Source organism: Gallinula chloropus, assembly GCF_964237585.1.
Source record: "Gallinula chloropus genome assembly, chromosome: 4".
Taxonomy (NCBI): Eukaryota; Metazoa; Chordata; class Aves; order Gruiformes; family Rallidae; genus Gallinula; species Gallinula chloropus.
The window spans coordinates 77,856,653-77,873,825 of NC_140088.1; positions in this window are offsets into that span (position 1 = coordinate 77,856,653).

Genomic DNA, 17,173 nt, shown 5'->3' on the forward strand with positions numbered 1-17,173 from the left:
TGTTTCTTCCCAGGCGTTTGCCCCATGCATGGAGCACTATGCCCCATGAGTGCCAAACTCCAGTGCTGATGCATACATAGCTTGGGTGGTGGTTCTTACTCTTGCTGTGAAACATTGAAGAAAGAGCTTTTTCTGTTCTTTGTGGAATACATCTCAAATTATATTTTAAATTTTTTTTTCATTATTATCTGTTGGGTCCTTTTCCTGTGAATCTGTTCTGTACCACCTGACAGGTGGCAGAAGCTCCTTGGCATATCTGCATTTGGGAGCACGTATCTGCCACACAGGAGAGATGATGATGATGGCTCAAAAGGCTTGCTTGTATGAAGGAACATTGAGCATGTGAACTTGCTGATGGCTTCTACCTCTTAGAATCCCTTTTGCATCGCTGAACTTCTGCTTATCAAGGAGTCTTGGGTAACTTACGGCCTGTAATAGTTGGTGCATGAACACTTCCTCTGGAACCTGCGGGGATGAAGGATTCTTAAGGAATTCTACTGCTTTGCCTAACTTCCAAGATGACCAGCTATGTAAGTTTAGCTGCAGTATTGTGGCTTCCTGTCTGTAGGGTAAAAGCATCGTGGAATGCAACTATGCCACTAAATATAATAAATAACAAATAAATAACTGTACTTGCCATAGATTTGCTTAGAGATGCCACAGTCAGGCAGCACCAGTAGTACTTTTAAAACTTCAGACGTGGCCCTCGTGTGCTGGACACAAAACTTCAGCCCAGGTGTGAGGAATCCCCAGCAATATAATTTTCTAGTTGAGTTTTGGGTTTCTTTTACAGGTCCAGAACAGAACACAGATATGCAATCATGCTGTTTTCTACTTGTGTTGGTTAGCTGGCCTGGCAGGAGAACGTGCCTCTTCCTCTAAGGAGGTGATTTGAGTGAGCCAGAACAGAAATTTCTCAGCTGAAGAGAGGCAGGGAAGCAGAGGCGAGTTGTTACCTGAAACTGAAACTTGTTCCTCTAGCAGAGTTGGTGTATTTCACACCACTGTTCCACCACACTGCTTTTCTCTTTTCTCCTTTTTTTTATCTTGTTAGTGTAGGTGACTTTCAGCAGGAAAAGCAAATCCAGATCCTTTCTGAGACAAAGCAAGACAATCTGTATGCCTTGACTATTCAGAGTCATTCTGATTGCTGCATTTGCTCAATTTTAGAAGCCTTTCTTAAAAAAAGATATGCAGCAGACTGCTAAGTCCCACCCTATGAAACCATCTATGGTTATGTGTTTAGAGGTGTGTGTTCACTGTAATTTTTAAGAGAAACTGAGACTTTTGTTTTCTACTGAGTTAAAAGTCACAACTAAAATTATTTTCCTTTTCCTGTTTTTGGCTATTAGCCTACAATAAAAATGAAACCGATGGATCTGATGTTGTGTCCCACTTTGTTTCTGCAGAGTTGTCCTGAGATAGAAGTGGGGCTCTTTCTAAAGAATCTAACATGAAAACGATGGGGTTTGCATGCTCACTTCTGCTGTCACTCTTGTGGTTATGTCACAGCTATATTATGTATATGTCTTCCTCTTTTTTTCTTTTTTTTTTTTTTCCCTTCTGCCCTGTAGGTCCTTTGCCCATGTAAGGTAAATATTTTCAACTGTTCTTAGCTAAGTCAGGAGGTCAGGCCCCTATTCAGGTCTATAATTAAAGCAGCTACCAGGGCAAAGTAGTTAACTCTTAGAGGAGCACGAGCAGGTCCAGCTTTTCAGAATAATCTCACGAGGAGTTTATGGGAACAGAGCCAGGCTGAGGTGTTGGGCAATCCTTCTCTTTGGGACTGATGTTGATTGCCACTGGGAGGTAAAGCTAGACGCAGGACAGAATACTTGTTTGTACCTGATCTACCAAGAAACCCGATGAAAGAAAGTTTGCTGAGTGTATCTGCCTTGAAACAGCCTGTTTATTCCTCCTCAGCTTTTCTTTTAACTAGCCAAGCGTGGCTTCTAGGGCTCCTTTCACAGTCCTTGCAAAACGTTGAAAAGTTAACAGTCACAAGGGTTTGAGTTTTGAGGTGATTTGTCTGCTAAACCTTTAACGTGTCCTCTGAAATGTCATTACTTTCTGGGGGTGCAGTAACCCACATGTTTTGAAAGGGAAAATCCAGGCTCTGGAGCAAATGGCACAGTGAGGCTGTGACTGAGTGGCAAAGCTGGAACTGAAACTGACTGGGAGAACAATGGGAAAAGAAACCCAACCTGTGACGGTGACTAAGAAGTTTGATGCAAGAGCTCCTTACAGAGTCCCCCCGTGTCCCAGGTGTATTTCCCTGAGTCAGAGGATCTGGCTGGTGCTTATCTTCACCTTGTTTCTTGCAGAGGTGAGGTTTGTAGGACTACATTTTCTGTGATCTCTCTCCTCCTTTCCCCTCCCAACGTTCTTAAATTTCGCGGTGGATTTCAGCCAAGTCGGAGGGGCTGTGGTGTGAGCTTGCAATTTATCTGTTCTGCTTGGCTGGCTGCTGGGTAAATGCAGGCTTTCCCTTTCCCACCTGCCAGTTTAGGGACTCGAGAAGGGGTAGAGGAAGCTGGGGGTGGGAGGAGGAAGGAAAAATGTCGAAGATGGCTGTAAAAGACCTGGAAGCGTTTGGTGTCTGCTGGCGGTGGAGTCTATGTGAGGGTCTGGCAGCACTGCTGGGGATGAGCTGGGATGGTGTGTGCATCATTTCCGTGGGAAGGAACAGAGATCTGGGAAACTGGTCTCTTGGCAGCCTGACTTCATCGCTTCTGCTGCTCGTGGAGCTGTGGCTATTATAGTCTGGGGGTTTGTGGCACTGTAAATTTACAGAAAGCTTTACTGAGACAGCACTTAGGTGCCTTGCCTGCTCTAGAGAATTGGCCCACCCCAGAAGTGCACGTCTGATGGCTTCAACAGCTGAAGTCCTTGGCTAATCCTCAGTGTCACGCAGGTGCACCAATTCTTCCCTTGTGCTGTTAGCTGCCATCTCGATGCAGTGCTTGTGTAAGTATCCTGGTGCTTAAGGGATCGCCTTCACAGCAGTGACAGCCCTTCTCTTCAGCTTCTTTCTCTCCTTGTCCCTTTTGCTTTCCCTCTTCCATCCTCCACTGTTGTTTCCCTTTCAGACCTGCCTGCAGAAACTACGTGGGCTGAATGCGCGGCACACTGCGGTCTGTACAGATGGCTGCCTGTCTTCGTCCTCCTCTTGCTGACACGCCTGTCAGTGCACACCTCCCAGCACACAAGGCATATAAGAAGGCAAGCATCTATACATTAGACTTGGCTCTTTAAACTGCACGTGCAGAAGGTTGCAGGTCAAGAAGACTAGAGGGCAAAAGCACCTGAAGACCGCCACAAGCATCATCATTTCAGGGGCACTTCAGAAGCTTTATAGTGCCCCACAAATGAATGAACAGGTTTTTACATTACAGATAGTTTGGTCATCTGGTCGTTACTTCACCTAACCCAGTCAGAAAAATATTCCTTTTGGAAAAATAATTCCTAGTGAAGTATTTGTAAAGAGCAGCTTTCAGACCAAACCTGCTGTGCAGTTTTCTGTTTCCAGTTGTTTGATGAAAACTCGAGCTGTTCTGAGAAATGAAGAGCCTTTCCACATGAAAGACTTCATTTAAAAAAAAAAAATAGTCCATCCTTTTGTTTCAAAAAGTCTTACTGGCAACTCGCTGTAGAGTAAACCCTATAACCAGTCTGAGAGGTTCCTTTTTTCCGGTGAGGTGATGAAGCTGAGCTGTGCTGCTGCTGAAGCCATTAAAAATGATGGCTCCTAGAGAAAGACAGTGGAGGAAGAAGGTATGTCTGAAGCGAAAAGGGCCTGAGTTACCACCTGGATACCAAAGCTGTTCCCTGGACACCTTTGTTCATGTCACCTGCCTTTAGGCTCCAGGTCAGTGGCATTCTGAGATCAGATTTTTATGTTGAGGTGAAAATGCTGGTTATTTTACATATGTAGACATTTATACAGTCTACAGTGGGGGGAAGGGTATTTTCCTGTCTTGTTTCTGGGATTTTTTTTTTTGGTTGGTTGGTTTTTTTGGTTTTTTAAAAGGCAGGGAGAAGTATAGGAAAAAAACCTCAGTTGGGTATTTTCTTGCCTTACCATTACTAGCCATGCAGAGTAGTAAGTCTGGCTGATCCTAGCATTCTGGAGGGTTTTTGAAGGAAGATAAAAGTCAAATTTTCATATCTTGTTTTCAATTTCTCAGAAAAAATTACTATCCAGATTGTTTCTTTTCCCCCCTGTTATGCTATACTTGGTCAAAGACATGCTCCCTGTGGCAGAACTGCTTTTTGATTAATTTATTTGCATTGACGTCAATTAATCAGCATCATAAACTATATTCCTCTGTAGGCTTTCTTTCCTCCCTGTTCTAGGGAATAAACTTTTCACTATGTTTTAAAACAATTCCTGAGATCGGTTATTAAAAAACAAGAGTCAAGGCTCTGTAGCTGTTTGTTATTCTGTGGTTGTTAATATCATGTATCTCAGTCCCCACCTGGAGTAATGTGTCCAGTTCTGGGCTACCTGGTATAAAAAAGACAGGGATCTCCTGGACAGAGTCCAGAGAAGGGCTACGAAGATGATTAAGGGCCTGGAGCATCTCCCCTGAAGGAAAGGCTGAGTGAGCTGGGACTGTTCAGCCTAGAGAAAAGAAGACTAGGGGGGGACCTAATTAATGTTTATGGATATCTTAAGTATGGGGTGCAGGGGGAAATGGCCAGCCCCTTTTCAGTGCTCTGTGGAGACAGGACAAGGGGCAATGGCTGCAATTCAGAGCACAGGAAGTTCTGCACCAACATGCAGAAGAACTTTTACACAGTGAGGGTGACAGAACCCTGGGACAGGCTGCCCAGGGAGGTGGTGGAGTCTCCTTCTCTGGAGATATTCACGACCCGTGTGGACACCTATCTGTGCAATATGAGCTGGGGAGCTGCTCTGGCAGGGGGGTTGGACCCGATGATCTCTGGAGGTCCCTTCCAACCCTTGTGATTCTATGATTCTGTATCTGCTTGAGAAGGATATGTAGGAATTGATGCCGAAAAGAGTTGTACCAAGAGCTTGAAAACCCCAGTCTCGGTATCATCTGGTGAAAGGCAAGAAACTTGATTTGTTTTCTTTTCCACTATGTACTGATTTCAGCTATATATTTGTCGTTAGAATCCTCAGCTATTAAAGAAAAGAAGAAAGGAAAAAGCCTGGATGGGATGGTATGTTACGGTTCTGATGCAACTACCATCAAAGGTTCAGTGAGTGAATTTATTTATTTATTTATTTTAATAGCCATTTTGAACAAACCAGCTTCAAATCCATCTTCGGAGTCCATCAACGTTTTCTGGAGCTTTCAAGTTAAGATGTTACAGAAGTACCAGGTTTCTGTTCTGTCCTTAGATTTGAGGTGGTAAAAATGAAAATAGTTAAAATCAGGCAAAATCAAAACTTTGATTTAAAATGTTTTGTTCAAAATTGGTTATCACCTCTTTTAAACAGGCCTTTTCTTTACAAGGAAAACACCTAAATGTCTCTGAGTCCTTTACTGATCATTAACTGTCTAAACCGTTAGAGTGTACAAACCTAGGAACAACCAGGTGTGTCTGAGCAGGGGCTGCGCCTTCGCCCCTTTGAGGAGGCATGGGATATAAAACCTGTATTTTGGGGTTGTGTATTCCCATTCTTCTCAGTCTTTCTCCAGTGCTTACAGGTGGTTGCTGAAAAGGAGTTTTCTGTTGAGTGCCCTTTACTGATATGCAAATTTGGTTGTTAACTTGGTAGGAACTTGGGAAATGAAAAGAAGAATTTAAATTCAAATTCTTTGTTCTTTCTAGGTTTCTGCCTCATCAGTTTGGAGCAAATGGAGTGGGCGTTGCCTGACCTCAGTTTTGGACCCACTTCCTGAAATCATAAATGAAAAGCATTAATTCCTGGCTTGCTATGCAAATATCTCTTATGCCAACCCCCAGCTTTCAGGGAGCAGATACAAAGCAATAGCAACAGGGGTTTTGTAAAGTTTTTTGCCTTTCTATGGTTGCTGTTACTGGTTTATATGCCCCTGTCCTAAATTAAAGCCAGAGGAAGGTGGGATTGCTTCTTAAAAAGCACTGCCAAGATCTCTGCTTAGATATACATTTGATAGCAGTTGCCCTCTCAGCTCTTTTAAACAACTTATTTTGGATATTGTAACCCTAAGAAATGCTTCTCTTGGCTAGTGAGTGGTAAATAACTGTACTCTAATTCAAGTGGTTTTGCATCCCAAACTAGCGCGCAGTGGTATAAGCAACCGTGTACAATTACATTACAGAAGTTGAGAGGGCCAAGCTTGGAAGTATACTAGGGAGTTACTGAAAGAAACCATTTGATGTCAAGCTACCTACTGGGAAATCTCCATTTTTTTTTTCAAGAAGATATCTACTTCAGAGGCTTTATTTTCACTTGCCAAGCCAATGCTAATGGAATGGTCCTGTCACCTCTTGTAGGAATGACAGTGATGATGGTTGGACACGTGGTTTCAGCTTTTACTAAAATGAAAGAAGTTTTGCAGAAAAGCCAGTAGAGGAAGAACCATCTGTGCAGCATCAACCTACTTGAAACTGTTCAGCAGCATGTGCCTTTACAAGACTTGCTTGATTTCCAAATACTTCAAAAAGCATCCACATCTGTTGGAGTTAATGTATTTACCCATCCGTTTCTGTGCTCACATCCTGTAAAAGCCCAGGGTTTGCCTCTTGTCTTTGCTCCACCTGACAGGTGTCATCTTATCTTAGGTTTTAGCCGTTAGAGGCTGGCCCCGGGAGTTTGGGCTGCGAGGTTCTCCTTCCAGCGCTGTGGGTGGCTGTGAGGGCAGATACTGCTCCTCAGTTACTTGTGTGTAGAGAACAGTCCCATATCTGTCTGGAAAGCTGAAAAGCTCTTGATAGCCTTGCGTGAAAAATTTTGTGGCAGCACTAATAGAGCGTCATTCCCTTTAGTTTAAAGCTTATGTCCATGTATCCTTTCCCTTTGAAGTCTGGATTAGAGATAATGCACGTATCCAGCTTCTTGTCCCTCAGCCTTCCAAGTTCTAGGAGAAGCAAGAAAAGTAGAAAATACAAAACAGACCAAAGACTGAAGGTGAGGGGGAGAAAAAAACCACATGGCTTCTACTTCGAAGTAACGTTTTGATGTTCTATGTGCAAGACCCCAGAGAAATACCTTGTCTTCTCTCTGCCCCATGCTTGAATCCCAGATCAATGTTGACTAGACCTTTTCTTCTTCGCAGAGGGATGAGTGTCACCACTTGCAGCCTCACATGGCTGTTTCACAGGATAGGAAACCTTGGGGCAATATAGACAAGTAGCTTTTATCAGCGTGCATTTCCATTTAATGGGAAAGAAGATTTTAGGTGCGGGTAACTTCACGCTTGCATCAGTATTGGTGGCTTTATATCCCTGGCTGCAGGGGGATGCTCTCTTAGTCAGAATATCTCTGGCTGGACAAGGTGGTTATCTCCTTCTCCTTCCTTAGGACTTGGCTACCCCGGCCAAATTAACCCCTTCGCTGTACAGAGCAGACTCATGAGGTGATGGGCCCTTCCGAAAGGTCACAGCTCTCAGTGGTTTTTCAGAGATCAGTGGGCTGGGCTAACAGGAAAACCCCTCCATGCTCAGTGCGAAGAGATGACCCCTTTCTGCGTTGGGTGAAGTAAATCAGAGACGGGCAGTTTGGAGCTATGTGCTTCTGTCAACGTATGCTGGATTTTATAGGTGACAGTAGTTGCTTCCCCAGAGCTGGTGAGTTCTCAGTTCCCCTCATCCATACAACAGCCACGGGAAGAAGCGAAATGGGAAAACCTGAGTGCAGAAGCACTGTGACAAGCAGGGGTGCACCCACCCTTGAGTTTGACAACTGTGACTTTTCAGTCTACTGGGGAGAAAAGTGTCGCCTTCATAGTAAAGCTGAATAATGAAAGAAAAGGACAGGCCATTTGAGTTGACTGAAGGATAGATGATCGCTGCTCTCTGGCTTTTGGTGCAGTACCAGTCAGCCTGGCTAAAGCTGTGTCCTGAGAGAGACTTTATTTTGTATCCTCTGCCCATGGTTTTGAAGGTCACAAAGGCACAGTGATATGAAGCTGTGACAGCTCCATTTAGTATTGCTGTTCCACACCATCTTTAAACGAATTTAGTTCTTTGGGCCATTCGATCGGGTTATCAGCCCAGCTGGGGAATGGGATGCTGCTGTTCGCCATCCTTTGAAATAAGCTCCGTACCATAAATGCTTTCTTGTTATTCTCAAAATCTGTTTCCATGGTAACTCTGTCACTAGAACAATCTTTTTGATGAAAAGGAAGAAAATCATTTCCTTTTTAGGAATCCTCTGCTCAAGCCTTTTTTTGCTTGAACCCAAACCTCCCCCTGAGGAATTGGGATTCTTATCTCCCGTCACCTCCACCAAGCGTGCCCTAGGTGTTTCCTTCCGACCCCCCTCTCCAATTTCTCTCTTGCACTCCTTTCTACCTTCTGAGTGCAAATCAGCACCTTTTGCTGCAGGGATAAAAATCTGGGGGGCTTGTGTCGCTTCCACCTCTACCTTTTCACTAAAGCTTTTTGAATCGCACACGATTTTTATCAAAACAAATCTTTGCCAGAGAGTTCTCTGCAGTGTGAGGCTCTGCAAGATGATGGGATATTGTGCCACTGGCTTTTCCCTCATTGCTGATGTCTTCATATGACTAGGCCACAGGACATATTTCAGCCAGAGTGCTTGATGCCAAGGCAGAGCCTGGTAATCTGCTGTACGCTGCGGAGTTTCTGTCGAGGAAAAATTGTGATTGTGTAGAGATGAGCCATGCAAAGAGTCTCTGTGAACAAGCTATGTCTTCTGTAATGTCTTGCTGAAGAAACAGCTGTCGTGTTGAAGTAAGATGTGAGATGGAGCTTGTCATGGTCTAGCCCCAACTGGCAGCCGAGGACCGTGTGGCCGCTTGCTTGGTCCTGCTCCACGTGTGCAATGGGGAGGAGAATAGGAAGAAACAGGTAAAACTTGAGGGTTGGGATAAGAACAGCTTACTGGGACAGCAAAGGAAAAACAACAACAGTACTACTAAAAGAATACACAGTGTGGGTGATGCACAATGCAATTTGCTCACTGCCCAGAACCCGATTCCTAGCCTGTCCCCAAGCAGCAATTCCCTCCTCACCAGTAAGTTCCTCCCCTTATATACTGAGCATGATGTCATATGGTATGGAATACCCCTTTGGGTAGCTTGGGTTAGCTGTACTGTCTGTGTCCTGAGCTGAAAACCAGGACAGAGCTTCAGTCTGCTGTGGAGAAAAGCAGCACACTCTGTGGCATCGGAAGGCTTTGAGGCTGAAGAGGTTTTGTTGAAAAATGTGCTGCTTAATGCCACTTAAGTGCTATTGCAGCTTAGGCCCTGGAAGGTACTGCCCTGATACCATCTTTTCATGAGGATCATAACAATATTATTTATCATAAACAATATATTTACCTGTTCAATCTGCTCTAGGGAATCTGCTTTGGCAGGGGACTGGACTCGATGTTTTCTGGAGGTCCCTTCCAACCCCTACAGTTAATCTGTGATTATATTTTTTTCCCTTTAATTATTTTTTCTTCAGTTCACAGGTAAGATAGAGGTATGAGAAAAAATTAATCCCCCTCCACAGTGCAATTTCACAGGTTATTGAGACGTTTTCAGCAGCTGCCTTGACATCCCCAAGGCTTCAGAGCACAGCTCTGCTTAATGCCATGCCAGACGCTTGTGTGTGTCTCTTCAGAGCTTTTCAGGAGACTAAGTTCTACTGAAATCACTGCCACACTAAAAATCTGAGTTACTTGGGTCTCTTCCTTAGGGCAGCATGATCAGTTCAATAAGGGAGATCTTTTTTTTGATGAGTTGTTTTTTCCACTTAAGCTTTCTGTTGTCAAAGCAAACAGCACTGTCAGTCATCCTTTATTGCAGGAGCTGTTGAGCCTGGTTATGAATCCAGCAGGTACATGCAATCTAGGTGAAAGTCATTTTACTACTATAAGATGGGATCTGGGGTCTCCACAGAGACCGGCAGTAAAGCAGATGTGGGTGGTTTGTTTTTTTTTCTGAGTAACTGGTTTTGGAGTTAACAGAAGTCTCGTATCCTTTTTCAGTGTGAGAATCAGTCTCCTCAGCTTTCAATGCTTTCGAAGGATGGATGCATTATCTTCAACTACTTAAAGCAGAAATTGAAACACAGCAAGTTTCAAGTTCAGTCCATTATGGTTTTTTCACCCCATTTTCTTGTTTGGAAAGGGAGGGGGTGGGGAGTTGTTCCCAGGAGAGTCAGAGGTGAGTTTGCACTCTTTTTCTCTTGAGAAAGTTGCATCAAACATCCTCTGTTTTCTTTGACATGCTGGTTACGCTAAATAGAATAAAAAATACTGCTGAGTTTTTTCCAAGTGGGTGGGATTGGAATGCTATAAAGCAAGGAAAGATAACCTAGGTATCTTGCTGAAGATTCACGAGTTGCCATAAAGCCTAGGCATGCCCCTTTGCAGGTTAGGGTTACGGTACGTCCATGTGAACTCTCCCCTTCTGGCTGCCAAGACTATGAGTGGTGGAATAGGTAATTTTGGTGCTTGCATTGCTGGTTACTTGCACAAAAACCCAACCTTTTAGAAGGATGAGCCTCCTTGCTATTGTACACCATGTTAGAATATAAATATATAAAGAATTTTAGAATGCTTTCTCCTATGACTTTTTTAATCTCCGTTTCATGTACTTTCCATCAGTAAATCATTAATTAATGCATTTAATTGTTTGCAATCATCCATAATTGTATGGACACAGAGAAATCCAAGGAATGAGGCACCAATGCAGAAGTTTGTGTTGAGTAGTGATTTACCTCTTTATACGATCAGTTAAGAGAAAATAAAATGTTATGCCAGCAGACCATACAATTCCTTTAAAGAGCATTTCCAGCCTGAGTGGGAATGTGCTTTTACATGTGTATGATTTACTGTCCCTCTCTGCCTAGTCTTCTGGTTCATGCTCTTCACAGGTGGCAATTACCCACTCACAAATGTATTTAAAGGCTGAAACTTTCACCATTTTTTGCTGTAATAAAAGCAGTTACAAGCCTCCTCTTGGTGTTTTGGGGGATGATGATAGTGATAAATTGCCTCTCGAGATTCCTACGCTCACAGTTTCTAGCACATCTGTAGAAGAATATTGTTAGCATCAGTCCTGTTTAAGCACTTTGAATCACTAACCTAACTGCAAACAAGAAAAAAACCACATCAGTTGGTAGCATTATGTTTTTTCTATGATACCGATGAGTGTGCCAGACAGTAAGCCTGCCTCTGGACCTAAAGAGCTTGGAGAACAAGGCCCCGCAGTTACCGCGTGAGCACGACGACGGGTTTGCAGGGCCCTGACCTGAGAGCGTGGGGCTAACAAACCCCCCACTGTAGCACAGGGAGCAGGAAGGGAGGACACGGGTGGAGGCTGGCTTCCTGGCATCTGCCTGGGCTTCTCCTCAGGTCAGGTAACGGGCTTCTTTGAGCAGTGGAACGGCGGTGAGGGGTGCTGCAGCAGTACTGGGGAATGGCTCAAACGATCCTATGGGACTTACCCTGGTTTGAGGGGTTTTTTTTGTCTTCCAGGACTCTGCTGTAACACTAAACCAAGCCACAGTGGTGGTGGGCAAGGAAAAGGCAAGTGGATATTCACCACCCCGCAGGCCTCAGCCCGCAGCTGTCGTGAGCCTGCACTGTGTTTCTGACTGCTGTTTCTTTGAACTCGCTGCTCAGTTTTAAGAGCTGAATGGATCGCAAAGTGCGGAGCAAAACGGAGAGCAACAGGATCGCCAATGTCTCCCATCGCTTGGCAGTGGGTGCTCATCAGAGGATCTGCACACGCCGGACACCTCCCACGCAGCCTGTGGCAGGACCGGGGGGCAGGCGCAGTACCCACAGGAACACGCGCGGGGCAGGAATGCAGGAGGTGCCACTTTCACCTTCTCTACGCCCGTCTTTCACCTGCCGCCTCGAAAAACTTAATACACTCAAAAATAATTTAGCCACGGGGATGTGCTGTGAATTTCCTCAGTTAAAAACGGACTGGCTCTTCTGCGACATGCAGGGGCAACATCCCCAGCCACGGCTTAGCAGGGTCCGTGTTGCCGCCTGCCTTTGTACACATGGGAATAAGCTTGTTAACAGTACCCAGCAAGTGAGAGAAGAAAAGTGGCATTAAACCTGACTCTGGCAAGCAGAAAAATCAAATGGAAAATATGCATTTTTAATATGCCAGTGGGTAAGGATAGAAGAGCAGAACAACATTTGTTGTAACCTGATATCCCTCAGGAATGAGGGAAAAGCTGACTGTTTGCTCCACTGAGCCAAAAAATAAGAAAACATGTAAGTGCAAGTGTGTAGCCAGCAGCATACCAAATAAAGCTTTAGAAAGCCCAGAGCAAAGATGGAGCCTTGAACGCTAAAGGGTCTAACAGTTTTACACAGGAACACAGCCTACTAATCATCACCTGCTTGTGGGATAATCCTAATGAAAGTCCTGATCCTTCTGAATTTACTCCAGCCAACAGGCAGCTGTTCTGGCAGGATTCGAGGAAATACTACATATTGGCCATCTTCTGACTTCTTGCTGGAAACCAAACAGATTTTGGCTGTAATAGAATAACAAAAATGTATTTTCCTGGGATGGATGCATTGTTTTCAGTGGTCCACTTTTTATGTGTTCCTAAGCCCCTTAGAATAACGCAGCAGTTGCGTTTTGTTTGTGCATCACCCAACATACACAACAGGTCTGGAAAAGCAGCCCTGTGTGGCCCTTGGGCAACTGGCAGAGTACATTTTTGGCATGGCAGGTGGAGAATTAGGCACCCGGCTCGCATGGCTGATAGGATCCATACGGCTCAGTGCTGGAGGTGTACTGCTTCATGCCCAGCTGTGAGTGCCATGTCACCAGGAGCAGCTGGTGAGTGAAGGGCCACAGCCCCAGTGACATCGATGCAGTGGGCGAAGGTAGGTGCATCCCTGGGGAAAGGGCAGAGGTGCTGTGAGGTGAAGCCCTGCACATCAAAAATGCATTCCGCTAAGGAACTGAAAGTACCTGCAATTATTTGGAAGGAGGCTGTACGGGTACCAGCGGTGTTTTTAGAAGACAATGGGGAACTGCAGATGTTATGTGGAAAGAAATGAACAAGTCTAAAATTGCTTTCTGGGAAAAAAAAAAAATTAAAATCTTCAAAACGTCCAAATTGTCTTACTTTTCTGCAGTGCTTTTCTATATAGCATTTGAAAGGGGGTTAGAAAATCCTAAGTAACTAGACTGATCCCTGGCTACTGGAATAAGAGAAAAAAGTTGCTCTTTCAGCTTCTCCTAGGCTGGCCTGGGCCTCCTTGCTCACTGCTGTGTGCAGGGGTCTGCCATGTGGTAGGGGCTTTTGCAGACACTCCTCCAGAAATCAAACTGCTTTGAGCGAGGGGGGTGATGTGGCTTCTGAACTGGGGCGCAGGATGTTACCTCCTCATTTTTATCTCATCTGAGCTGTTTGTGTGGTACCACGCAGTTGCAGGACATTGAGGTGGAAGGGTTCTGTGTATGTGGTGCCCTTTGAGGAACGCTTGTTTACAGCTGGGCAGCCATGCCTGCCACCCTGGAAGCACCATCCTGTTATCACATGTGCCATTTGACTTCGGGTGTGGTGGAACTGCAGCCCTGGAGAGGACCTCAGTGCCCTGTATCTCTGGCGCTGTTGTGAGATACCCAGCTCTTGCCTAGGAATATACTGCTATATGTGATGATACAAGCATGCAGAAAGAACTTCTGATACTGTGGGTTGAACTGAGATCCCCTCATCCTTCCCCCTTTCATGACAGATGAGCTGTGCTGCTGTGTCTCAGCATGCCACCCACCCTGCTGCTCCTCACATAGCCCAGGTGCAAGGCAGTGCCTCTCCCCATAACCCGTTAAGACCAGCCCTGACATCAGTAAAATCGAATGCAAATGCTTTGGGGTGGTCATAGCAATTTTGTAAAAGTGGTCCTTGTCCTCAGGGTCAAAGTGAGGTGCTGGGGCATGCACTCATGAGAAACTGGTGGCTGCAGCCACACCAGTTGTCTGGGAATAGAAGCGGAGCGAACCGGTCATGCCCAGAGGTGATGCCTCCCCATCGCAGCTCTTGCAGAGCAAGCAGTGCGGCCCGCCCCAGCTGGAGAGCCTGATCCGTGTACACTGTGATGCCCTGGCACCAAGCTGGGCAACGGCCTGCCACCCCTCCCCCCCCCGCCCCCCAGCTTCTTTGTGGGTGTAAAAAAAAAAGGAAAAGAGGTGGCCTTAAGCCTGTGGCATGAAAAAATCCCTGGTACTTCACAAACTATGTGTGTTGTGTTGTTTTTCTAGGTTACCTAAATTCCCCCCCTCAGTTTCAGATGGAAGTGAAACTCTGCTTGCTGTCAAAACTGGGGGGTGTGGGTGTGTGTGGGGATAATTCTGTGAGGCCACATCTTTCTCTCTAATGGGTTATTTGATCAACTAACTGCAACTCACAGGTTTTCAATTGCTCTGTGAACCAGCCTCTGGCCTGTACCATGAAAGAAATAAACACATTCCGCTTCTTTCTCTTGCAGGAGACCATCTGTGACCCATTAATGTCGATCCGGCGCTGCGAAGCCAGCTTTGGAGCCAGGCCCGAAGCACGGCTTGGGCATATCCTTCATTCACTGCTCTGGGAGTTTGGCATTGCCGGTCTCCAATATTTTATCGACATGTTTATTTTTGTTACGGTAGCACTTCAGGAGTTCAAAAAAGAGCTACAGCAATATTTTACTTGTCTAAGTAAGCTTTTAAAGGTAGCGTTTCCAGTTGGGATGCATTTTGAAATCTCTCTTGGTTTTGTGCTGTGTTTTTTCGATGTCGTCAGTGCATCTTCCTCCCTCAAGTGAATCTTCGTGTACGTGGAACTGCTGCATCCTTGACAGCTAAGGCTTTTCTTTCCCTCTGACATACTGTACTACTAAACTGATTCTGGTTGCTTTACGCCTTTTATCAGGCTTTAACCCTTTGGGCTAACATTTCCCATGCCTGCTATCCTCCTCCAACTGGTTTATTTTCTTTATTTTAATTTGCAATGAAGAACAGCTTTGCTGGTCTGACGTTAGGTAAAAGTGCGTTTTGCCCCTATTAAAACCTTCTATGGCTATTGAAGTTGAAAATTAACCCACATGGTAACTCTGCTGTGGCTCACGCCATCTCCTTTTCCGCTCCATCAAGCTTTGCCTGCAGCTGCGCGCCGATGAAATACCGTGGTCTTACGAATGAGAGACAGCCCACGAGGCTCGATGCAGCTCACCAAGTGCTGCCTTGGCACCGGGGTGCGCCCAGCTTTTATTGGCAGTATTTGTCATACTGTGAAATCCTATTTTCCTGTTTTATTTCTAACCCGCTCAGGCCTGATGGCTTTTTTCACAAAGCTGGTATTTATTATGCCTGTTTGCTACAGCCTGTCCTTTCGATCTGCTTATGGGCATCGTGTGGCTGACTTGATCTATATACTGCTGTTTGACACGGATCATTGCTATTTCTGCGTGGGCCTCCTCCTCATCCTTCTTGCTGGTGGCCGAGAAGCTGCTGCCCTCAGCGGAGCACTGGGGCTTTTGCTGGGAAAGTCCTACGAGGTGGGAGCAGGGATGCTGTGCTGCTGCAGCCTGAGGACACAGGTGACCTTCACGGCCTGACCGAGGTGGCATGAGTTGGGTGGACGCTTATTTTTGAGACTCCAGGGGATGTTCTCCTTTCGCCTTGAGATGTTATCAGAGCAGTTTAACACTGTGGTTACGCAAATGACATCCCCTAGCCTAGAAATGGTGGCAGGCAGGGCTGTACATGGAAAAATGGGTGCCTTTTGGGAAAGCACTGCTTTAGCAACGCTTGTTATGCAGCTATTTCCCTCAGTTCATAGGTAGTGTAGTTCTGCGTTAAATGCTGCCTCTTGCTTGGTCTGGGGACATGCAAACCACACTCACACCAACGTGGTGCTGCAGGAGTGAGGAGCTGCGGAAGCTGGGCATCTCCTCATGGCGTGGTTGCTGCCTTCCCACTTGTTTTATTGCGTGCCCCAGGGGTTGTTTTCTTTTATTCACGGCAGCTTTGAAATGCACATAGAGATGGCCTGGAAATCGTGCCAGAAGGAGAGAATAAATATGCATGGGTACAAATCTCAAGGGCAGGAAAAAATTAAGGATGCTTTTCTTCCCTTCAGTACCGGCATGATCCTCAGCGATAGAAACTCAATGCACGCCCCAGATTTCCTGCTCCCCCCCACCCTGCCTCTTCATGCTTAGGTACTGCAGGGCTCTCAGAGCAGCGTGTCATGTTTTCTACATGATGCCATCACTTCAAACCGTGCAGTGAACTCATGGGTTTAGGGAGTCCAGCGTCATTGTCTCCGAAGCTTTCAAAGCTTCGCTTTAGTTTTGAATGCCTCTTTAAGCACAGACAATGCTCCAACAGGCCTGCTGAAACTAAATGAAGCTTATAAAGCTTTGAACGCTATTGTAACACGGTGGGTCCCACAGGAGGCTGCAAAATCCTGCTGTGTGCAAGGATCCACCACGCTTTCAAGTGGATGCACTGTATGTGCTAAAAAATGTAGGCAGAGCAGGGCAAGGAAAGGACAGAGCGTGTCAGCATATTTTCTGAATTACCTAACATTTGATTGATACCACAGTAGTAACATTGCTTTCTAAAATAAAAATGTTCACTATCCTTTCTTCTTTAGTACACAGAGAAGTCTGGGATAGACACACACATACACATATATATACGCGCGCACACACACACCTGCACTGTTTTCTTGTTTGACATTCCAGTGGCTCTTTTAAAATTGATTGCCTAACCATATTATTGTTTTTCCTCAATCTTAGCTGCACTATTAAAATAACTTAATATTGCCTTACATTCAGCAATGCTTCTATGTAATCATAGACGCTTGTTTTACGGTGCAGATTTTTCTGATGAAAAACACATGAGGAGGGGAAAAAAAGTAGGCCAGGTAAGCACCCTATTTTTCTGGCTGTGTTTAATCACAGCCTAGAAAGTCAAAACAAGCTGGCAAAAATTCTGCTTAGAAACAAGAGCCCAATGTTTGTCATCCGTGGTAATGAGTACGGTGTCATTAACAGCTTACTGGGGCAGTGCCGTGC